The 21,466-nt window shown below is 43.8% G+C and overlaps 1 pseudogene; it reads right to left on the bottom strand.

The window, feature by feature from the left end:
* Positions 1 to 17,977: 17,977 nt before the first annotated feature.
* LOC108117682 lies at positions 17,978 to 18,821 on the bottom strand (annotated as a pseudogene).
* Positions 18,822 to 21,466: the final 2,645 nt, after the last annotated feature.

Here is a 21,466-nt window from a genome sequence, read left to right as displayed (position 1 = left end):
TCTACAAAAAGCGTCTTTCGAGTGTGTAGTGTGGGCGTGGCGGATAATGGTAATGGTTAAACCTTACCACTGCCATTTCAAAATTATAGATTCTTAATCACAACTTTATAACTCTAGTATTTCCTGAGATTTCAGCTATTTTAGTATTTCGTGATTTGTTTGTTTGCACTGCTTACGGACCTTAAGAATCCTTGTGCTTAATATGAACATTGTATCTCTTATAGTTTTTGAAATCTCAGCGTTCATGCAGATGGACGGACATGGCTTAGTCGACTCGGCTATTGATCCTGATCTAGAATATATACTTTAGGCCTACTATTTTACGGTCGGAAACTCTTCCATCTACCTGTGGCACACTTTTCAACGAATCTAATATAGCGTTATACTATTCGAGTAACTGGTATATATAGTGATCATAGCAAAGTGATAATAAAATTCACTTGTTTTAAGGTAACATCGCGGTACCCGCTCTTTTGCTCCTTTGATCTTCTTTCAACTCTGCACAGTGTTTCCCAAAAAATCCGGCAAAATAAAAGGTCATTGATGTTAATGATATATCTGTTTGAGTAATTGCGTTTGGGAGAACGAAAGCGGGAAGAGGGAAAAAGTCAGTCGTCTTCGGCAAGCGAGAGAACACGCACGTTGCATCTAACGCGGGATGCTATTTGCATATGTCATATATTAATAAACGTGAATTTTTGTGAATTTGTCTTTTGTGTTTTGCATTGCCTGGGACCTCTCTTACAATGACCCTTTGCTAATTAAATACAAGGGTGGCCCATTAAGGGGAACTGCAATCTCAAACATAACCGAAAATTCTTAATTCTGCTTAAATAAGCGCCGTTAGATCGCAACTGCGTTAAGTTTGCAAGTCGGCTCTGCATACCGCGAAAAGTGAAGAAGAAAAAAAACGGCGATACGTAGACGCCGCTACGGAAGTTTGTGGACCTTTCTGGACGTTTTCTTCGCTTCTTTTGGGCATAACGGAATCACAGCTGCACCTAGACTACAGGCCGGCGGGTCTGCGAATTACAAGACGACAGTTTTTTGAACTTTGGAGACGGTCGTTGATCTTCGCTTCGTCTTGGAGTGGTTTCTGGTATACATAACTGAGTAAGTAGACAAGTTGTGTGCGAAATAAAATTTACTGAGTTTTTCTAGTAAATTATTATTTAGGGTGATGAGTTGCGCGCGAAGTTCGGTTTTACAACATTGGTAAACATGAAAGTGGGATCGGATGCTCGTACTTTGGAGCAGATGGTTAACTTGCAGGCGAATCGATTTCAGTCCGTGAAATCCCTGTTTGCAGGAGTTACGAAGCGCGTTTAGAGAAACGGATTCCGTTATCGTGAACCTGGAAGGATTTTCTGTGTCGGCCTATGACACGAAGGATTTCCAGTCGGAGTTCGAGAAGCGGTACATGGATACCTATTGCGCATTCGCGGAGGAGTTGGAGAAACTTGGACCAGAGGCTTGTGCGCCTCCGCCGCCAGTGTCTGGGGGCGCCGATGCGGAAGTGCGGCTGAACATGCCCCAGATGTCGGTTCCGAAGTTCTCCGGCGCGTGTGTCGATTGGCTAGGCTATTATGATGCCTTTACGAGCCTAATCCACAACAACGCCAATCTGAGTAGTGTGCAGAATTTGCACTTTCTCAAGGAGTCGCTGCCCTCAACGCTTGGGGGCACCATCAAGGAAGTTGTTCCACAGTTCCATCCTACAGAGAGTAGGAGTCATTTTTAAACGATCGGCTGGTTGTAATGGATGCGATTGAGAACAGAGGCTTGTCGTTCGACTTCGCTGCTGGCCCAGGATCTTCAGTCCCTACCAAACGAGTGCGAGTGCACAGTGCACAGGAGCACGCTGTTACCACTGCGGCGGCGACCATATCCTGCGTCGTTGCTCAACGTTTTTGGCCTTAGACTGTTACCAGAGGAAGGACATAATAAGCAGGGCTAAATTATGCATTAATTGTCTAAGTAAAGCATATGTCCTTTCGCGCTGCACGAGTAATAAAGGCTGTCAAGTTTGTGGGCGGCGTCATCACCCATTGTTGCATTTCCCTGTTTTGGCTCATAGCCAGTCGCCGGGGTGCCGCCGCATCATGTGGCGCCGACTCCCAGTGCACCTGCGGACAGGGATAGCGTATCTCAACAGCGCAGGCGGCCAACGACAGACCAGAACCTCGGCGCATCTTACGGATGCTATTCAGCAACGTCATCGGATCCGTCTTCGAGAAATTTTCTTCTCGCCACTGCTCGTATCACCGTGCGGAACCCGGTCAACGGATTGCACGCTGTCATAAATGCCCTGGTCGACCAAGGATCGGAGGCAACAATTGCCTCGGAGCACGTGGTACAGTCCTTGCATCTGAAGCGGTCTGGCACCCGAACATCTATTTTTGGGATGGGTCTTGGGGGCGGTCGTCGGTGCAAGTATACTGTCAATTTTGAAATCCGTAGTAATGTTAGCCCTGACTTTTCAGTAGACGTTGATTCCGCGTATGTCCTCAATTCGGTTACTTCCTGTCTTCCTTGTCGCAGCTTCATGCCTCAGCGTTGGGACCAAGCTGTTTCATCCACTGGGTCTCATCGCACCAGTCATCATCGTGGGAAAGCTGATTGTAAAGGACGTAACCATGGCAAAGAAAGTGCATGCGGATGGCACTTAGTCGTCGCTGGAGTGGGACAACGAGGTTCCGGACGTCCTCGTGAAACGGTGGCGAACGTTTCGGGACGGGTTGACGAGGATCGACGACATAAGCATAGACCGATGGATTCATTATTCCCCTGGATGTATGGTGTCAGCTTAGCTTCACGCGTTCTGCGACGGTTCATCGACATCTTATGCGGCCTTGGTCTACCTAAGGCTCGAGTGCGAGGACGGAGCATGCTATAGCTCTCTGTTGGCCTCGAAGTCAAGGGTGACTCCCACAAGGCCCTTGACTATACATAGAACGGAGCTGAGTGGCGCAGTTTTGGCCGTCAAGTTGGTAAAATGGCTTACTTCGGCTAAATGGCTAACCGACCTACCCATCGAATCGTTCTACTGGACGGATGCCACAATCCTTTTACACTGGCTGTACGGGGACATCACTAGGTGGAAGACGTTCGTGGCCAACAGGGTCGCGTTCATTCTGGATCATTCTTCGCCTTCGCAATAGAGGCATGTGGGCACGGCTGAAAATCCAGCGGACTGTACGACAAGAGGACTGTCTCAGGGTGAATTGAAGGGCTTTGGCTTATGGTGGCGAGGCCCTGAGTGGCTTACACGCAGTCCGAGTGACTGGCCTTCTATGGAGTTCGAGCAGGTCGACACCAACTTTGCCTAGAGGCAAAGGCGGCCAAAGTACGAGTTCACCACGCAGTCCCGCGTCCGTCGTTCGTTGGCAGATTTTCTACTTTTAGCCGGGCTGTACGAGTCACGGCCTATGCGTTGCGGTTTAGGCACAATGCTGTCGGCAAGGGGGAGAGGATAATCGGCCCCCTAGCCATTGAAGAGCTTGACTTTGCATTAAGGGCTATAGTGCGCATCGTGCAGCGGGAATCGTTCCCAATGGATTTGGCTGCAGTAAGAGAGAGTAAACGGTTACCTGCGCGAAGTAAGCTTTTGAGCTTGTCGCCGATCTTGTCAGAAGGCATCCTGCGAGTGAGGGGGCGACTACGGCATTCTAGCTTGCCATATGAGCGCTGGCATCCGATAATACTCCCAAGTTCCCATCATTTCACTGAGCTGGTAATTCGGCACTCGCATGTCTTGACTCTGCACGGAGGTGCGCAGTTGACGTTAGCGCACACCTGCCAGCGGTTCTGGATAGTGACAGGAAGGCAGGCAATTGGAAGAGTTGTGCGGAAATGTGTCCATTGGTTCCGGGTACAGCCCTCCGCTTCGGCTCAGCTCATGGAAGACTTGCCGCTTCATCGAGTGTACCCCCCTAGTCGTCCATTTATTGCAACGGGAGTTGACTACACAGGCGCTATTGAGCTCAAGGCAGCATGGTTGCGAGGCACCAGCTTCTACAAGGGGTACATCGCCGTTTTCATTTGCCTTGCAACAAAGGCAGTGCATTTGGAAGCGTTGACAGGCCTCACCACGGAGCATTTTCTGCTGGCGCTAGACAGGTTCACCGGGAGGAGAGGGAATGTAATGAAGAAGTTCTAGTGTAAGCTTCAAGAAGATTACGATCACCTTATAGCACCCAAGCTCGCGTCACTACGGACAACGTGGCACTTCAATACTCCGCAGTCGCCAAATTTCGGCGGGCTGTGGGAGGCTAACGTGATGTCGGTGAAACATCACCTGAAGATGGTTATTGCGGATCGACGGCTCACCTATGAGGAGTTAGCTACGGTCCTTATAAGCATAGAAGCATGTCTCAACTCGCGGCCGCTTTGCTCTCGCACAGCGGACGCAGATGACCTAGAGGTGCTCACGCCGGCTCATTTCTTGATTGGTGACTCGCTGCATGCTCCTCCTGAGTTGCGCCCACAATCTAGGTCCTTCGCGGAGCAGTTCCTGTTCCATCAGGCTATGGTACGTGATTTCTGGAAGGCTTGGAGTCGGTACTGGCTAACACATCTACAGCAGAACCCAAGTGGTACCGCGAGGCTGAAGGACTCCAGCTTGGCGACCTCATCATCAAGGACGACCGCTTTCCGCCGCCGCAATGTCTACTGGGGCGCGTCGGGGACGGATGCGTTGGTTCGAGTTGTCACGCTTTAAACCAAGCAAGGCCGGTTGAAGCGTTCGGTGTCGAAGCTCTGTCCACTGCCGATCCGATCATAAGCGCCCTCACATACACACCTCACTTATAATTAACTCGTCTCTTGCGCACACTTCTTGTTTACTTTCCCATACTAGATTCTACCTCACAACCAGGATGGACCGGACAAGCGAAGGTTTCTCATGCTAGGTCTCGCATTGGAGGGCGGCATGTTAAGTTTGCTGCTTGTCCCAGTGTGCTGGAAGCTGGGAGCGGGGAGCGGAGAGCAACAGCTGATCGCTCTCGCGTTTTGGGACGATGGGTGGGAGAACGAAAGCGGGAAAAGGGAAAAAGGCAGTTGTCTTCGGCAAGCGAGAGAACGTGCAAGTTGCATCTAACGCGGGACGCTATTTGCATATGTCATATATTAATAAACGTAAATTTTTGTGACCTTGTCTTTTGTGTTTTGCATTGCCTGGGACCTCTCTTACAATGACCCTTTGCTAAGTAAATACAAGGGGACACAAATATACATATATATTTATCTGTCTGTATCTCGAGGGAAGTTAAGCCTTTTGATTGAATTAGCTCTTGGCCTATGCCTTGAATGTTTATTTTATTATCATTTTGAATATTACGAAGGATATCAAAATTTTCTTTTAAAATTGATATGTCTGCATCAGTATCAATTAAGAATACTGTTGTTTTCTGTATTCGTAAAGTTTACAAATATATTAAGACTAAGATTGATGGTGTGAACATTGTGGTTTACTGTTGAGTATCTGAAGGGTGAGAGTTTCCCGAATTATTCTGGGCAATTCCCACAGAATTTTTTGTGTCGAGTTGCCACGGCCTCTTGAGTTTCCTCTATATTGGCCTTGTCCATTACTATTATAGTTGGAACTGTTGTAGTTGTTGTAATTATTATTACGACTACTATAGTTTCCTCTGAAGTTTCCACGTCCGCGGTTTCCACCACGCTGTGAATAATTTTTGAGATAAATGACAGTATCAGGTTGTCCAGTTGCCTAGTGCAACTGTTGACGAACATGGATATGGCATCATTCATTGTGTTGAAGGTGCCAGCCTGCATGATAAGTTTTACCTTATCAATTGCGCAGTTCTTAGTCATTGCCTTGACGGCATGGTAAGTGGAATAATTCCTTGCCCATTCTAGTAATAGTCCGTCTGATATGTATTCTCCTTCTAAGGCTTTCGTCATCTGCTCAACCCCTTGTACGTATTGGTTTGCAGTTTTGTTTCGCCCTTGAAGTTGCCTTTTAGTCTAGAAATCTATCTAAATATATATATGGCAGGATCGCCATGAAATATTTAACAAATTTGTTGTACTTGGTTTATTCTTTATTTAAGGGAGCAGCAGTGGTGCCGCTAGAAGGCTTGAATTGATTGCTGTTCGCAGGCGGCGGCAGAGAGACGGCTATCTATGTACTTATGTATATAAACATATGCCCATACATACATACATACATTATACATATATAAACATATGCGACCCGTTCATGCAATTATGCCGACGCTAGCACTTTCTGCATGTGGCCTAAGCCATAACGATCGGTTCATATTTCGGCCACTTGGGGTTTATGACCTGGACCATGAATTATGTCAACACTGCAACAAAGTGTTACAGTGCGTTCCCTTTAAGAACTCGGTACAGTGGGTATTCAATATTATTGCATACTACACTATGCTGACGATCTGTTGACATGCGCGTGGAGAACACGCAAAGCCTTCGTGATGGAAGCCTTTTCATGATATGGATTGTAAATGCCCTGCAGTTGTTTAAGTATATACATTCCACAATCCCGGGTACTTATATAAGCCGACGATATTAAGCTGTGGGATCAATTGTACAGTCAGTTATGAATAGCTTCCAGAGGTGGTGTGATTTTAACCTCTTAAACTTAAATTGTTTTAATTGCAACCATGTATTGCAGATGTATACTATAAATATTCTCTTCGGCTGGTTAAAATGGCATAATATTGACTACGACCAAACTATTCTGGAGCTGTGGGGGACAGAGTAGTAGAGTAGAAGTAGTAGTAGTAGTAAAGTATCCCAAGGTGCTGCAGCATCCTGAAGACTAGAAATAGTTTTGTGAAATCTGAGTTGCGCGTTGGAAAGGGGTCATCTATCCACGAAAAACGAACACAAAAAGTCTCTTAATAGACGCCTAGGCGGAAACGCACCCAGGATAGGCGTTTAAAAAAACAAAGTCAGTCAGCACACTGAGCTCTGACCACGTCTTGTGAGGACAGCTAGATCCGGATAAGCGGATGGAAACGGAAGGAAGAAAAAGAATAACAAAGAGGCAGGCATTGGCGATGCACATATCGGACAGCGTCAAAGTTTGTTATTAGGGTAGCAATAATTTGTATTAACATTAAGAGTTAATTTCTCTCAAGCTTAGAAAATAATTTGTTTAATAATAAACGCAGCAGAGCCAGAGAAGGGGGCTGAAACATCCACAGAGGTGTCAGTATAAATATTATGAAACAAGGATATGACAACTGGCAGAGCCAGAACCAAATGTGGTCAAGTGTCCCACTTGCAAGTTAGTTGGTTTTGAGAAGGCTAAAACCACGAGCAACACAAGCCAGAAGTCTCGTAGGGCCGATTCACAGGATGGTACAAGTCAGGGAAATGATTCGGTGTATATTCAAAGATTCGGCCTGGAGAAAAAGTTTAATACATTTGTTGGTTTCTTTGTCGGTGTTTGTGGGCATCTTTAACCGGTATGGGATCCACTTAAATAGTTCGGACAATTTATTTGTCAAATGAAATTAAACATTTGTGCATTTTTCGGCTTTGGTTAAACGGCAAACACACATACAAAGGTATTTTGTGCATTTTGGAGGTGCTTCTGTGCACATTTAACCCTTATCCAACCTAATAAATTTTTTTCGGAGAAATTAAATTTTTTAATTTTTAAAATTTAAAATTTAGATATTGTTGGAAATTTATTAAGGAAGCAGTTTGAGCTTTTTGGAAATAAATTTATTTAACCCTTGTGTCCGACTGTTTTTACTTGGAGTATTTTATTTTTTTTATATTAACCTAAAATGTCTGAGAAAGAAAAGGAATCATCGTCAAAGCCTAGTGCTAAACTAATAGTTTCTATGCAAAAACACGGCAGGGTAATGAGTGACATTTAACGTATGAGAACGTCATTCGAGGAAAAAAACATCCACAGAGGTGTCAGTATAAATATTATGAAACAAGGATATGACAACTGGCAGAGCCAGAACCAAATGTGGTCAAGTGTCCCACTTGCAAGTTAGTTGGTTTTGAGAAGGCTAAAACCACGAGCAACACAAGCCAGAAGTCTCGTAGGGCCGATTCACAGGATGGTACAAGTCAGGGAAATGATCAGTGATGTCCAAATCAGTTCAAGCCATGCAGTCAATACTGTTCGAAAAACTGTCAGCATAGATGGAGAGGATGTTTCAGCAAAGAGAACAAGCTGAGAGAGAGGATGATATAGCTGGCCAAAATGAAAAGCTTAGTCAACCCCTCGACAACTACTAGTGGGGGTCATCTATCTAGGATATTATACTTTGTGGAGTGAATTAGCTTTAATTTTTTTACATAAGGTGGCGCTTTGTCCATTTGCACTAGCAAAATGTCAATTGTTGGAGCAGTAGATTAAGTTTTATTGTTAGTTTTAAGGATAGATGAAAAGAATGAATTAATTGAATATACGCAGCCAAAATGTAAACAAATCACCTTAAACCAATGTACAAAAGCTTATCAGTTGCACTCAAGCTTGAGCATAGCCGAGTTGTTGTGATCCAACTGATAAGCTTTTCTGTTCGTGGCTATGCGAAATGGTATGCTGCTCTCGGGAGAACATTAACCGATCGAACCTCGAAGCAGCTGGCAGCAATAAACTTTGGAGTCAACTTCGTTTCGTTTGTTTCGCTTCTTGGAAATTCCCCAGCCGCTAGTCGCAAGTCTTTTTTTGCTTAAATTTTATAAGTAATTTTTCCGGGAAAACTCTCCCGGATTTTCATGGCGCCCGAACAGGGACTACGGCTAGTTTTGTTATTAATTTTCGCGTCGGAAAAACAAACAAAAAACAGTGCACCTCTCGTCATCTCGGCATCTGTTTAGTTTTTTTTTTTTAATTTGTTGGCGAAAATTCTAGCTGGTGGAACTCGGCGAAGCAGTGAAGTGTTGGCGAAAGCAGTTGGATACGGAAGGAAAGTGCTTGGAAAATTATGCCTAACAACAACCAGGTATTCAGTGCCAAAAATTAAAATTTGTGAGCACTCCCCTTTATGTGTGTATGCGTGCCTTTTACATTGTATTAATTCTTGGCACCTTTATATTACAAATATTATTACACCCAAACTTCCGAATAATAAAATAAAAAAGTGAACTGCCTTTGACAAAACTTACGGTGTTTTAAATTTTGCGAGAATTTGAAAATTGTATGTGCGTTATATACATACGGTGCAACTGCAAAAGTACAGCTATATCTACATACATATGTACAAACATACCAGCGTTTCGCCGCCAATTTCGATTCCCTTTTGTTCATTTACAGAGCAGTTATTTGTCTGCTATATATAAGTGTCAGTGGCTTCTATGCTGTACATATGTATGTACATATGTAAAACAACACATCGTTAAATTTTTAGCGCCAATTGCAGCGGCAGTGGTTTTCAAACTGTATATAGCCAACAGTTCCTACAAAACTCGGCCCTGCTCACAGTTTTATGTTTATATTTACATATTTGCCGGGATATTAATTCGGTGTATATTCAAAGATTCGGCCTGGAGAAAAAGTTTAATACATTTGTTGGTTTCTTTGTCGGTGTTTGTGGGCATCTTTATCCCGTATGGGATCCACTTAAATAGTTCGGACAATTTATTTGTCAAATGAAATTCAACATTTGTGCATTTTTCGGCTTTGGTTAAACGGCAAACACACATACAAAGGTATTTTGTGCATTTTGGTGGTGCTTCTGTGCACATTTAACCCTTATCCAACCTAATAAATTTTTTTCGGAGAAATTAAATTTTTTAATTTTTAAAATTTAAAATTTAGATATTGTTGGAAATTTATTAAGGAAGCATTTTGAGCTTTTTGGAAATAAATTTATTTAACCCTTGTGTCCGACTGTTTTTACTTGGAGTATTTTATTTTTTTTATATTAACCTAAAATGTCTGAGAAAGAAAAGGAATCATCGTCAAAGCCTAGTGCTAAACTAATAGTTTCTATGCAAAAACACGGCAGGGTAATGAGTGACATTTAACGTATGAGAACGTCATTCGAGGAAAAAACGATTTCATTCGATAGGTTTCAAATGGAATACCGAATGCAACTTCTCGAAACATATTGCGAGAAATTGATGAATATTCAAGGAGAAATCGATGTGCTAAATCCAGTGAATGATTTAAGAGCATCTGTTGAGCGTTATATCGGTCCGCAATGAGAGAATGCGAGCCTCAGAGACTTAGTCAAAGTGATATAGGTGGTTATCGTCATTCGTCTCAGTTTCCAAAAATGAATCTACCGAAATTTAGTGGAAAACATTCCGACTACAAAAATTTTATAAGCCTTTTTGAGAGTTTAGTTCACAACGACCCATCTCTAACAAACATAGAGAAATTTAACCATTTGCTAACATGTCTAACAGATGATGCATTAGGTACTGTGAAAGCTTTTCAAATTTCGGATTTAAATTATGAGAAGGCATTGGCTAGTCTAAAAAACGTGTACGATAATAAATGTTTGATCTTTTTTGACACGATTTCTCAGCTGTTTAACCTCCCGCAAGTATCAAAACCCAGGCTTGAGGTCTCTTATAGATGATATATCGGTCCTCTACGCATCGTTACAGTCCTTGGGTAGTGAAAAGGAAATAAACAACGCAATTTTTATTCACATAGCAATGTCCAAAGTAGATCACACAACAAAATCCAGATTTGAGGAACAGCTAGATTATAATACGCTGCCTACATGGTCTGATTGTGCGACTCTGTTGAATCGGCGATATCAACATTTAGCTGCTGAAGAGTCAACCAAAAGTAAAGGGAAGCCTAACCAAGGTTCCAATAGAGGATATTCCAAATCTTCCTTCTCATGCACACAAACAGATCGCAGACCTGAATCAAAATGTCGATATTGCTCAGCGACAAACCATAGTTTAGGCAGTTGTCAACCTTTCATGACTTTATCATCCAACGGTTCGATTTTACGAAACACAATCGGTTGTGTATTAATTGTCTGAATCCAGGTCATCCAGTCAAGAAGTGCAAAGCAGTAAAGTGTCGCGTTTGCTCCAAACCTCTTAACACACTTCTTCACAGATACGGGGTAGAGCAGCAACCAACTTCTTCGGGATCACTTCCTCAAGCGCAAGCCCAAGCACCTTCAGTACCATTTAATCTTCCCAATCAAGCCCATTCTTGTCATGTTGCAAGTAGTGACCAAGTTATTCTTGCTACGGCTCTAGATCTCTCTACGGGATAGATTTGGACAGTTTCAATTAGCACGAGCTCTGTTAGACTCATGGTCTCAAAAAAAACTTTATGGCCGAGCACTTAGCACAGCGTTTGCGGTTACGCAGGAAAGAATCCTATTTGAATATCACTACTGTAGGAAAGAACGACTATGTAGTACGGCACAAAGTCCACGCGTCGATTCATTTTCGCGTCAATGCTCATAGTTTCGCTTCTGATTTTTGGGTATTAAGCTCCATTTCATCATATCAACCAGATAACGAAGTCAATTGTGTACAGTGGAAAATTCCAGCAAATATTGAATTAGCAGACCCTCGTTTTCACAAGCCTGCAAAAGTAGACTTACTAATTGGGGCAGAATCCTTTTTCGAACTTCTCAGCGTAGGTCAAATAAAATTGGGTTCAGAACATCCTTCAATACAGAAAACTTTATTAGGATGGATTGTTTCGGGAAAGTACACTCAACCCGTATCGAATAATGCTCAAGTATGCAGCGTCACTGGTAGTGAAAATATAAGTTCTCTCGACTGTCTTGTAGAACGTGTTTGGGAATCGGAACACGTCCCGGAGAGATCGAAGGCTGTGTATACAGCTGAACAAGTTGCTTGACAGCAGCACTTTGAGAAAACAGTACACAGGCTTTCGTCAGGTCGTTTTGAGATTAAGTTGCCATTTAAGACAAATCCAAGTGTTTTAGGCTTATCCTTCGAAAAGGCAAGGCGCAGATTTCTTGCGTTGGAGCGCAAGCTTGCAAATAATCGTGAGTTACATGACATGTATCAAGAGTTTATGATAGACTATCTTAACCTTGGGCATATGTCGCTGCTTCCAACACCTCCTTCAGGACAACACTATTACATTCCACATCAATGTGTCCTGAGACGTGATAGTAGCACCATAAAGTTGCGAGTTGTTTTTGACGCTTCAAGTAAAACGTCAACCTCGATCTCATTAAATGAGACTCTTATGGTGGGTGCAACGATTCAGAGGGAGCTTTACGCTATTTTATTAAATATGCCTTGTCTGCTGATATCTCGAAGATGTATAGGCAAGTTAACATTGCCAATGAAGACGGAAATTTCCAACTTATCGTGTGGAGGGAAAAGTCGACGCAAGCTCTCCAAACCTATCGCCTCAACACTGTCACTTATGGAACAGCCTCTTCTCCATTTTTGGCCATTCGTTGCCTATTTGAACTGGCAAAAATTTACTCTGAGTCACATCCTGTCGCATCAGAGGTAATTTCAAGTGTCTTCTATGTAGACGATATGCTCACAGGAGCAAACAGTTTAAAAGAGTTGGAAGTCATTCGCAAAGAAGTGACCAAGGTGTTAGAGTTCGGGGGTTTCTAACCAGGGATCAGAAAAATCGCTTATGTTCAACACTTCCGAGTCTGTAAAAACGCTTGGGATGAGATGGAACCCTCAGAGTGATGCCTTTCATTATAGTTTGGAGGATTCGCGTCAGTCCCTACCACCAACTAAACGCAACATTTTATCCGTCACAGCCCGTTTGTTTGATCCCTTGGGATTGTTGTGCCCGCTGATCACGAGACTAAAATCTTGCTTCAGGAACTGTGGCGACAAAAACTGGATTGGGTCGAATCGGTTCCCATAAATGTACATACCAGTTGGAATGAAGTCAAACAGAATTTACTAGAAATTGACCGGTTATCCATTCCTCGATACATTTGTTTGTCTGCCTATAACAGTGTTCAAATCAACGGATTTGCTGATGCATCGAGCCACGCCTATGGCTGTTGCATTTATATTCGTACCGTGGCTGGGACAAATAGTTTGTCAAGACTGCTGACCGCCAAGTCGAGAGTGTCCCCCCTCAAAACCAAATCGATTCCTAGGCTCGAGCTGTGTGCAGCGCATCTGCTTGCCAAATTATGGGCTCAAGTATTTCCCTTGCTTAACAAATTAGAGTTTGAAAGCATCAACTTCTGGTCGGATTCCCAAGTCACTTTATACTGGCTAAAGAGGGATCCGTCCACTCTAGCTACATTTGTTGCGAATAGAGTTTCTGAAATTCAAGAGCTCTCAGAGAATGTTGTCTGGCGGCCCACGGTAGATAATCTAGTCGATTTAGTATCACGTGGAACAGATATAGAGGGTTTAAAATGTACGCTATGGGAAAATGGACCAGAATTTTTACTCCGACATCCTAACGAGTGGCCTCGTTCTCATCAGACTGAAGTTTCACCGGAGTTACAGTTGTCCGAGAACAAGAAAAGCGTGGCAGTATGTTCCGTCACAACAAATCAACTGAATGTCTTCATTGAGCTTGTTGGAAGATGTTCGTCATTTAATAAACTCCTGCGGATTATGGCATATGTAAATCGGTTTATTCAAGGGAAGAAAAATAATCGCGATATTGTTATTTCGGCTAACGAACTTAAGTTATCGTTTCTAAGAATGGTCCAAGTATATCAAAGAGCTGATTTTGGCTTAGAATATCTCAAGCTAGAGAAATCTGAAACTTTAAGCCCACATCTTCAACGTCTAAATCCTTTCTTACACACTAGCGAACTAGAGGGCGTAACACTTCAATTAATCCGAGTTGGAGGAAGGTTGTTAAATGCACAAATTCCGTATGATGCCAAATTTCCAATATTACTGTCCTCAAAATCAGAATTTGTTTCGCTATTTCTTCGAGACCTGCATCGTACTCATTACCATGCTGGCGCCAAGGTGATGGTATCACTTTCGAGACAGCAGATATGGCTAATCAATGCGCGAGAAGCATGCACGAAAGTTGTCCGTAGCTGTGTCCACTGTTTCAAATACAAACCAGTGCTAATGGGACAGATAATGGGCAATTTGCCAGCCGATAGGGTCAAGATAGCACGCCCCTTTTTGATTTGCGGGGTAGATTTTTGCGGACCATTTTATGTGTCACTAAAGATCCGCGGTAAACCTCCTATCAAGACTTATGTTGCCGTTTTCGTGTGTTTTTCGTCAAAGGCTGTTCACCTTGAGCTCGTTGTAGATTTATCCACTGACAGCTTCTTATCCGTTTTTAAAAGGTTCGTCGGGAGGAGAGGGCTGCCGCAGAAGATGTACTGCGACAACGCCACGAACTTCGTGGGAGCGAGCAACGTGCTCAAGGATCTGAGCGCAGCGTTTCACCGCAGTCAGGAACAGTTGAGAGGATACGCGGCTCAGAGAGGCGTCGAGTGGTATTTCATACCGCCGAGGTCACCACACTTCGGAGGACTGTGGGAGGCAGCAGTCAAGGCCGCCAAACACCGGCTGCTGCGAGGAGTCGGCAACGCCAAGCTGACAGCGGACGAGCTCAGCACCCACCTGGTCGAGGTAGAAGCGCTGCTCAATTCTCGACCAATCGCGTCGCCAGGCAACGATCCCAACGATGGAGAGGCCCTGACTCCAGGACATCTGCTTATCGGCCAGCCTCTGATCACGCTGCCGCAAGAGTCCGGCACAGGCGGAATCTCCAGCAAGGCCAGTTGCGGATATTTGAGGCGGTGGCGAATGCTGTCCGATCTCAAGCAACAGTTTTGGGCCAGCTGGTCCAAGGACTACATCGCCAGCCTGCAGCATCGCAACAAGTGGTGCGTCGAGGGCCGCGATCTGGAGGTCGGGTGCCTGGTGCTCGTGCACGAGGACAACATGCCCACGCAAAGGTGGCTTACAGGCCGCGTGGTGGCAACAACAGTCGGTGAGGACGGAAGAGTGCGTGTGGCGGAGGTACGGACGTCAGGAGGCGTCATCAAGCGCGCCATCCACAAGCTGGCATTGCTGCCAGTAAGCAACGCTCCTAACGAGGAGGTTAAAGCGCCGGAGGCCTTCAACGGGGCCGGAATGTTGGAGCAGTAGATTAAGTTTTATTGTTAGTTTTAAGGATAGATGAAAAGAATGAATTAATTGAATATACGCAGCCAAAATGTAAACAAATCACCTTAAACCAATGCACAAAAGCTTATCAGTGGCACTCAAGCTTGAGCATAGCCGAGTTGTTGTGATCTAACTGATAAGCTTTTCTGTTCGTGGCTATGCGAAATGGTATGCTGCTCTCGGGAGAACATTAACCGATCGAACCTCGAAGCAGCTGGCAGCAATAAACTTTGGAGTCAACTTCGTTTCGTTTGTTTCGCTTCTTGGAAATTCCCCAGCCGCTAGTCGCAAGTCTTTTTTTTGCTTAAATTTTATAAGTAATTTTTCCTGTAAAACTCTCCCGGATTTTCATCAATTTTACAATTTTATAAAACAGTAACAACTGTAGCGTTTCTTCTTGTTAATCGACTTTTTACTCTATGAGTTACGAGTACAATTTTAGACTTTTCTAAAAGTGTTGCTGAGATTTCAAATGTATGATTTGAGTATAATGTACAATTATATATGCACTTCTTAAAAATTGTTTCTATAGATGCTGTTCTGCTGAGAGTAGCTGCTTCTCATCTGTCAAAAATCCCCAAAGTACCGCCAAGATGCCATCTGTATGATTTGAATATAAACCAGTTTCTATCTCACTGTTTTATATCAGATGGGTAAAATTGGCTGTCAGTCATTAAAATACTGTTCCATTTAGCACATTTTTTAAGCGTACTTGCTTGAATGTAATGACGACCATTTTAAATTATTATTATTAATATCTTCCCACAGCATTGGCTTACAAAATTATTTAATATATTGTTTATGATGGTGGTTCCATCCAAAAATATAACACATTAGTGCTAGTAATCTGGATCAATATATATGAGAGATAATTGTAATAAAAAAATAAGAGTAACGAGCTACTGATGTTATTTTTCAGATGATATTTAACAAGTTAATGTATTAATCATTACATACTTTTGCAACAGCGGTGAGTGCGTGAGATAACGTGTTGGTGTTTGTGTATGAGAAAAGCTGATATCAGGCGTTAGCTGTCCAGCGATGTCCGCAGATCTTCAATCTAGTTAACGGATAGAAGCATACCAATTACAATATCACCCCCAACGGCGTGGAATACAGCATCAGCACGCCCATCGGTACTTCGGCCCATCTCAGGGAAGAGCATCACACGCGGGCGGAATCGTTAACTGGACCAGATGAGGCGACTACGTCTACTGGGGGTGGGGCCTCCCGATTTTCATGCTTTCTCGGCTGCAGTGACATTATCGCGTATTAAGTTAGTCTGCGCAGTACGCCGGAGGAACTGCAGCAGCGTTACAACTCAAAAGAGATGACTAAATGAGGTTAGTTTGTCTCGTGCCTTAATTCGTGCAAAAAGTAAAAATTCGAATCCGTATTGCTGCTAGCCTAAGAAAGATTAAACCAAAATGTATACCCAATGTATTAAAATAATTGGATATACAAAGAAAATGTTCAATGCAAATTATTTAATTGGCAGGGCCGGCTGGCTGTGCGGCCGTGGCAAGGGTAGAGCCAGCTGGTACTCTTGATTTATTAACCATCCAAATAGAACTAAACTTAAGAATTGACAAAAACTCATGCTCGTGGCAGACCGCTGACCCTGCACATTTTGCAGAAGTCATGCGATCGCTGTCGGCCAATGAGACAAAGTCACAGCGACCATACAAGAGTGTAACAATAATAGTTATAATTTGGGAAGTGGTTGTTAACAGAGAAGCAACATGAACAGCAAGAATAGAGCACACACCCGAGTGCACAGATCGCTTTGTGTGTTTTGAGTTTTCGCGTTTTTGTTACCCACTCAATTCTATGCACATGATTGCTGATTTCCTTCCTTCCTTTCATGTTAAATTATTCGGTCAACCCTCAATGACCTGCTCATGCAATACAGCTGAAAACACCCGAAACACTCGAATTATTTGAAGACACCCGAATCATTTGAAGACACCCGAATCATTTGAAGACACCCGACTCACTCATCCCAAAAACATGGGTGTCTCAGACACTCCCTTCATTCGCTATGAGTGCGTCGGGTGTCTGTGTAAAAGAGTACTGGGTGCGCAAGTACACATTCGAAATGAGCTGTGCAAGATACCCACCCTCATTTTAGGGTGCCGATCACACTCTGAGTGCCGAAATGGCACAAATGATTCGAGTGCACTCATTGTCTGGGTGTACCCCTTGCCGTTCTCTGGTTGTTGACTACTCCCCTTAAATTGGACGCCGTCCTCTGTGACAGACAATTCGTCGATGGACCCTTGTAACTGGGATGCCCCTCGTTTGCGCCTGCAATGTTGTTGGAGCAGGACCAAGCCGCATAGTGTGAGGCTAACAGCGATTCCCCGCGGCGAACCAAATCCTCGGGGATCCTCCAGCCGACACGTCATATCTGAGTTCCTGCATTAAACGCATTTTTCGTAGACGATTATTACTCCGTCGTCCACGATTGTAAGGGATTCCAGATTGCTGGGCCGCGTCCGGCATGTAGCCGCCCCGGCAGCATGTAATTGCCTGGCGCAAGTGTCGTCATTGTTAATATCTTTATTTACTTTAAAAAACCAATGAAAACTTATATTTTTCGGGTTATTGAAATTAGTTTTTATAAAAGTATAATTAACAAAGCGTTCATGTTTTAAATGCCAAGCTGAAGTTAATGATGATCCTTGTGGACTTCGAATAAATATTAATTTATAGGGACCAACAAAAAATTGGTGAGCGTATTCCAAGAAACTCTCGTTCCTCGGGGTCTTAACAAAATCTACCTTACTTAAAGGTAATTAAAGGATTCAATAAGGCGTTCAACAAGTAATTGATGCCTCTCATCAAATCTTGGAGTCGAGCATCCATGGGAGAAGCAGCTACCACCCGATGAATAGTGGCTGCTCCCAGATCTGGAGAACGGCAGTTAACACATTCTATGGTCTTCAGTTACACCTGCACAACGAATCTGAGCCTTGATCTTATTTGGTTGCTTGTTGACGGGTTGGGCGAAAAGTGCATGGAAACGTTCCCATGGCAGGGTATCCGTCTTAGAAAGTGAGTTCAGGCCCACTCTGGGCATGGCATTGAAGCGGGGTGTATCCTTGAAACTGGACGTCATTTAGGGAAAGACCAACAATCAGGCTCTTGTAACTGCCATGATAAGTTGTAGTATAGTAATGTACTTCTAGGTGGCTTGGTTTAAAGCTAGGACACAGGGAGAGCACAACCACCAGTCCGCAGGCGAGTGCTGTGCTGCCCCAGCGGAGTTGCTCGCTAGCCAGTCCCAAACTATCAATAGCCACAAAGACAGGAACAAGAACAGCCACGATTCCAAAAAGAGGAAGGAACAATACAATTCCAGCCAAGCCGAGGGCTGCCCGCATCACTCCACACATGGTGGGACTCTGAGAAGCGGCGATGCATACCTGTAACCAACTGAGAGTAACGCAATGCGGGATGAGGTATGTGTAGACTCCATGCCAATGTGAGCGCTTTGTCATCATGACCAACAGCAGGGGAATGAACAGATACAAGGCTGTGAGGCAATTCAGGCAGAACTCAATCCCATTGCCAATGATAAAGGACGAGAAAGTGGGTACTCGTAGGTCCAGAAAGCGCCAGCCGGTGGACACAACCTCGTCCATTTTGTACGGATACGGATGGGACGCCTTTTTGCAAAATGTGGCCAAGTTGGTAGAAGCGCAATTGGAGACTGCTAGGATTCCGTCATCACATTCCGCCACGATGTTGTCTTCTATTTGTAGCATAGTAGGTAGTGTACGACAGGGAAGAGCAGGACTTTTTTTACAAATAAGCTAAACTTTAGGTTACTGAACTATGACATGGATAAGGACATTAGATTGGAAAATTTTAATCTTAGATACATCCATAAGGCTAACTATGGGGACCTCCGTGAGCTGTTCGTCAAAAATAGCCTTTGGGTCATTATGGTTGAAAATAGTAGAGTCTATGATATTGTTTTTAGCGAGTATAATAATGAGCATTCAATTTTGGGTTTCGGATATTAGCATTCTATTTCTGGCGAGGAGTGTTTCGAAAAATGCCCTTCCCTTTTTCTCCTTGAGGATCCCATTCGCTGTGTCTTTTGAGCAAATTAATGTGTTTCTGTGTCTCTGTGTTAATAACAACCTGTCTATTGTTGGCCTCGAAAAGCGATGCTTGACACCAATAATTCTACTAAGATCTTCCGCGTCGGGTGTACCTGCTACGACCTCAAGGACTGCGCCCAAAAATCGAGGCTCCTGGCCATTCTTTGGTGTATCTGAAGCTCATCCAAAATGTTCTGGGCATGTTCGATGTAAACTTAAAGCAGCTTCCTCATGTAGGATTGTGGAAATTATAGCAAATATTGAGTTTTAGTATATGGGGCGAATGTGGCAAATGAAATGCCTATCTGATGTTGTCCTTATGGACCACCCTCCCCCTAATAAGAACAGATGTTCCCAGATCTGCTTCTACACGCTCTTCTGAATAAAGCGGTGTCAATTTGTTCCCTAATCTCTTGTTGTTGCGTAGGTGTACTCCTTTACCGACTTCGAAGACCCGGTTCTGCCTTGAAGGACTTACTCTGTCTAGGTTAGACTGTTGTGCCTTGTCAATGTTGGCTTTAATTGCCAGCTTCATCTCATCGCTGCTGGCGTGGATGACCTCCACCGGCCTAAACTCTGTGACCGAATGTAGTGACCTATTGCATTCTATCGTATACCGCAATATTAGTTCCACAGTATTCTCGATTTTTTTTTATCAATTTTGAGGCATCTGACATTTTCCGCCAGGGTACTGTGAAATCTCTCTACTTGGCCATTGGAGCTACTGTGTAGCGGTGGCGCATTGACAACATCGTATTGGTTTTGGCTTTGGCTGTATTGGTTTTGCAGCAATGATGTGATTGTTTCAGAGTTAAAGGAGGCCTCGTTATCGCAATATAGTGTTAGGGTAGAAATTTACCAATTGGAGGATAGAAGCTCGTACATCTATTATTGCCCTAGAAACCAAGGGCTGTACGATAGCGAATTTGGAAAATTTATCAATGCACGTTAAGAAGATTTTCTTATCGGTCGAAAAATTGTCGATATGTAACATTTCCCCAACATATGAAGGGAATGGCGTAGTTCCTAATTCCTGCATTTTGGGATGACAGTCGTATTTGGCTTTATTGCAGACATTGCAATTTGCGACCACTTCGCTAGCTAATTTGGACATGTTCGGGCGCGATTGTGCTCGGTGTTAGCGATTTCAAGCTGTTCATTAGCGTTGGTTATGTCGCTGACGAAGGTCTTACAATGCCTCGATAGCGCGTCAGCTACCAGGTTTTGCTTCCCGGGTGTGTAAAACACTTTCCCGTTGTTCTCATCAATAAACGCTTTCCATCGCTTAATCTAAGCGTTGGTGTTTTTGTCGGATACCGCATATGTGAGAGGCTGGTGGTCTGTAAAGATTCGTACCTCCTTGTTACCGTATAGGTAGTTTTGGAGTTTGCCTATTGCCCAGACTATCGCCAACAATTCTCTTTCGTTGGTGGCGTAGTTCAGTTCGCAGTCTCTATTCTGCGACAGTACCGCGCCTATTTCACTCTCTAAAGCGTCGGTGGTTCAGTCTAACGGTAGTTTAAAATCAGGGTATGTCAATATGACATCTGCCGATGCCAAAATGTTTCGAAGGTGATCGCATGTATTTCGCTGGGTTTCATCAAACCTGACAGCTAATTTTTTCGACATATTCTTGCTGACCGTCCCGTTTTCCCCTTTGAGGATAGGGGTAAGAGGTCTAGCATTAGAGGCAAAATTTTTTACAAAGCTCCAGTAATAGCTCACCAGGCCGAGGAAAGACCTGAGGCTTGGCTCTGGGAATTCTTTTATTGGCCTAACTTTTTCTGGGTCTGTTCTTGTTCCTCCTCTGGTGACAATAAATCCTAAAAATTCAACGCTCTCTTTAAAGAACTTTGTTTTTTCCCGTGCCACCCTCATGTTGGCATCGAGTAAGCGCTGAAGCACTGTGTCTATGTGCTTGACATGTTCCGTTTCATTTTCGGAAAAGATGATTACGTCGTCAACGTAGACGTAGCATATTTTGCCGATTTCTTCCCGCAGTACGTCGTCGATGGCTCTTTGGAAAATACTCCCTGCTCCCTGCTTGGCATGGGGTAGCGATCGGCGATTGCTCGCTCGTTCAACTTCCTGAAGTCGATTACTAATCGCTTCTTCTTGATGCCATTATCGTCAGTCCTTTTTTTGTCAACCACCCAGGTAGGGCTGTTGTATGGGGATCTGGACGGCCTAATTATGCAATTTTGCAGCAGCTCTTCTTCTTTCTTTCTTTGTTTGCAAAGTCTGCTGCCCCCATAGGATAGGGGTATAACTTGGAGTAGACCGGTTCGTCACTCGTCGTTCAA

This window comes from Drosophila eugracilis, unplaced genomic scaffold (genome assembly GCF_018153835.1).
Source record: "Drosophila eugracilis isolate 14026-0451.02 unplaced genomic scaffold, ASM1815383v1 contig_1892, whole genome shotgun sequence".
Taxonomy (NCBI): domain Eukaryota; kingdom Metazoa; phylum Arthropoda; class Insecta; order Diptera; family Drosophilidae; genus Drosophila; species Drosophila eugracilis.
This window is presented reverse-complemented; position numbering and strand designations above follow the sequence as displayed.